The sequence below is a fragment of the Crocodylus porosus genome, unplaced genomic scaffold (assembly GCF_001723895.1).
Source record: "Crocodylus porosus isolate Cpor-Errol unplaced genomic scaffold, CroPor_comp1, whole genome shotgun sequence".
In the NCBI taxonomy this organism is placed as follows: domain Eukaryota; kingdom Metazoa; phylum Chordata; order Crocodylia; family Crocodylidae; genus Crocodylus; species Crocodylus porosus.
In genome coordinates this window covers 34,975,277-34,979,414 of record NW_017728917.1, presented here as the reverse complement: position 1 = coordinate 34,979,414, position 4,138 = coordinate 34,975,277, and positions in this window count along the sequence as shown.

The window sequence follows — 4,138 nt, the reverse complement described above, 5'->3', positions numbered from 1 at the left end:
AGGCCTCATAAGGGTTCCACAGTAGCGTGGGGACCTTGGTGCCAGAGAGGGCGTAGCATTTGGGGTGCATTGACCCCAGCCCCAGAGCAAGGGGGTCAGTGAGAAGCTCCAGAGCAAGGGGGCAGTGAGAAGCCCCAGAGCAAGGGGGGGCTGCAAGAAGCCCCAAGGGGGTAAAGGAGAGGGCCAAGTCACAGCAGGGCACAGGTCAAAACTATGTCAGGATCATCTGCGAGGCTTGGGCTGTGGTGTATGGTAGGAAAAGGAGCCGCATGCATCATAAGACGCTGGTTTGCCTGTGTAAAGAAGAGAGCCCTTGGGCTCATCTGGAGAAAGGAACAAGCTTTGGATCAATTACATCGAACGGTACATGGCCTACTGGACCAAGCCATAAGGCAACAGACCCTGTTAGCCGCCGTGATCAAAAGCACCCAACCCCGGCCGACGATGCAGGTAGGACTGTGCAGCTATGGAGCCCGAGTCAACCCCGAGGTGGGAGACGAGCCACCCACACTGTTAACGGAAATAATAGTAGAGGGGAAAAGAGTTGTAGCTATACTGGACTCGAGCTCACAACAGATGGTGGTGTGGAGCGACGTACTACCAACAAGGGAGAGGGGAAGAGTGGACCGTGCAAGAATGCAGTGCTGGTGTGGGAACACCCTCTTTTTTGACAGGGTGAGGGTCACTCTACAAGTAGGCAACAAGACGTGCCAGATGCTAGTGGGGGTCTCAGAACATTTACCCTACCCAGTAGTATTGGGGTGCGACTGGCCCGAGTTGCTAGAAGAGATAGTTGGGGTGAGGCGCAAGGAGACCGTGGAGGGTTTCGCATGTGAAACCGAGCAGTCTCCCCACGAAGAGGAAGCTGAACAAAGGGTGGATGTTGCCCATTTGTGGGAAGATGAGTATTTTCAGCTGGAGCAGACTTGAGAGACGGACTTTCAGTGGGTGCTGCAGGAACACATTGCTCAAAGAAACAATGAGGTATTGAGGCCAGAAGTGATGAGGAGAACCCCGAGGTTTGAGGTAAGAAACAGCCTCCTATACCGGATTGAGCAAGGGAAACCAGAAGGAGGGGAGGTCGCCCAGCTGTTGGTCCCACAGTGGTATCAACGGGTCTTACTGAAGGTGGCTCATGAGCTCCTCATGGGCGGGCATCTGGGCCGGGACAAAACAGAAGCACACATTCGGGCAAGGTTTTTTTGGCCAGGACTGATGCAGGAAGTCACAAGATATTGCGCTTCATGTCCCGTCTGCCAAAAAGTAAACCCAAGACCGCCTCCAAAGTCTCCTTTAATTCCGCTGCCTCTGGTAGAGGTCCCCTTTGAAAGGGTAGCAGTGAACATTGTGGGGCTACTTCCCCGGAGTAGCACTGTGAACCAGTATATACTAGTGCTATTAGACTATGTGACTAGGTACCTGGAAGCAGTACCAATGCGGACAGTGTCCGCGCTGAAGGTGGCAAATGAGCTGTTGAAGATATCCTCCTGATTAGGACTCCCTAAGGAACTACTGACTGATCAAGCAATGAACTTTACATTACGCTTGTTCAAAGGAGTGAGTAAAGACTTTGGGATAAAACATCTGAAGACAACCATATATCATCCCCAAATGGATGGGCTCATGGAACGTTTTAATCAGACACTGAAGCAAATGCTGAAAAAGTTCGTGGTTGAGAGCCCGCAGAATTGGGACAAAATGATACCGCCTTTGTTGTTTGCTGTAAGAGAGGCACCCCAGGCCTCGACTGGGTTTTCACCTTTTGAGTTATTGTATGGCCAGCAACGAAGAGGGATTCTGGACCTAATTAAGGAGCGTTGGGAGGAACAGCAGAATAGAGACCAGAATGTCCTCCAATATGTGATCCAATTGCGGGAACACCTTGAAGTGGCCTGGAACGTGGTGGTGGGAAATCTCAGAGAAGCCCAGCAATGACAAACGTGGCATTACAACCAAGGCACCTGGGAAAGGAGATTTGACGTGGGGGACCGCATGTTGGTTCTACTGCCAGACAGTGAGAGCAAGTTACTTGCCCCATGGCAGGGACCCTATGAGGTCGTACTCCAAGTGAGGCCCATAGACTACAAGGTGTACCAGACTGATAAAAAGAAAAAGAAGCAAGCATACCATGTCAATATGTTGAAGAGGTGGGAAGACTGGGAGTGTATGTATTTAGCCCCCCATCCTGAAGAGTTGGAATAGGGACCTACGTTAATGGAGGAAAGTGGGCTGGGGAACATAGAACTGGCTGCACGACTGTAGGAAGAACAGAGAAGACAGGCTGTCAAGTTGGTCAAGGAGTATGAAGACGTATTCCAGGAAACCCCTGGAGAAGCCCGGGGTATGATGCAGTGGATAAAAACTCCTCTGGACCACGTAATACATGAGAATTGGAGGCAGATTCCCCAGCGACTCCAAGACCTGATAAGAGCGGAGATTACAATGATGCTAGAGAAGGGTGTTATTTGTGAATCTTGCAGTGACTGGCAGAGCCCCATCATGGTGGTACCTAAGCCTGATGGGAAAATCCGCCTCTGTATCGACTATCGGAAGGTAAATGCAGTGGCTAAGTTTGACACCTATCCGATGCCCTGAGTGGATGAACTGGTGGAGAGCATTGGGCAAGCTAACTACATCTCCACGTTAGACTTGACCAAAGGTTACTGGCAGGTCCCAGTGGCCCCCAAAGATCAGGAAAAGACAGCATTCACCACCCTGTGGGTTCTTTTTCAATTTTGACGAATGTCGTTCAGATTGCATGGAGCTGCGGCCACGTTCCAGCGGTTAATGGACAGAGTTTTGGCTCCCCACGGGGGTTATGCCACGGCGTACATTGATGACATTTTTATATACATGGAGGGCTGGGCTGAACACTTCACCACACTGAGACCAGTACTGTGAGATTTAAGAAGGGGCGCGGTAGGGAAAAAGGAAACGCAATACCTGGGGTTCCTAGTAGGAAGCGGGAAAGTGAGACCTCTGTTGAGTAAAGTGGAGACATTGCGGAGATATCAAGCATCCCGTACTAAAAAGCAAGTGAGGGCTTTCTTGGGACTGGCCAGTTATTATAGAAAGTTTATACCTTGCTTCGTGAATGTAGTGGTACTGTTGACGGACATGATAAAAGCAGGGGCTCCAACCAAAGTGGAATGGACATCAGAGGCAGAAGAGGCATTCCAAGCAGTGAAGGACGCACTGTGCCTATAACAACTCTTGTATACTCCGGATTTCAATAAACCTTTCCTGGTGCAGACCGATGTGTCAGATGTGGCTATCAGAGCCATGTTGGTACAGAAAGAAGTAGAAGAAGAACACCCTATAGCTTACATAAATAGGAAATTACACCTACCAGAACAGTTACGCCATGGCGGAGAAGGAGTGTCTGGCAATTAAGTGGGCTATTGAGACACTACGATATTACTTGTTAGGGTGGCAGTTCACCTTGGTCATCGACCATGCGCCCCTTCGCTGGCTGCAGAGCTGAAGACGGATAACACAAGGCTGATGAGGTGGGCCCTTAGTCTGCAGCCGTATTGTTTCGAGGTAAAGCACTGCCCTGAAACCCGAAACGTAAGCGCCGACTTCTTCTCGAGACAATACAAGGAAGAAGTGGGGCCAGGGACAACAGGGGGAATGCCAGATAAGGGAGACAAATAGAGAGGTGACAGGGAGGCAGACCCCCAACAACTGCAGTGATGCACATGCCGCCCCTGTCAGAGAGGTACGCTGTGGCCAGAACCATCCACCCGAACTTGAAGAATGTAGACAGAAAACAGGCCTAAACGGCACCCTACCAAGGTTGGCTAGTGTGGGGAGAATACCTGTGGTGGGTAACTCCCAACAAATCCCACATGTTGCGCCTTGGGTAAAAGGCGAGTAGGAGGAGCCTGAAAACTTCTGCCTCCTGTACCTGCTTTGCCAGATGCCCGGGAAGGGGCTGAGGGGACAGCCCCAGATGGATGGAGTACTGGGTGGGAATAAAGACTCCGCTCGGTGAGTCAGGAGTTAAGGGGGGAGGTGTGTCGCAGAAAACAGCTCAGGAGAGACCCCTAGTGGCAAGAAGAGGGAGGCCCAGCTGCCAGTTACCAGGGCAGCCAGAGTAACAGGTGCTGGTTGCAAGGACAACCACTGGGGAGCC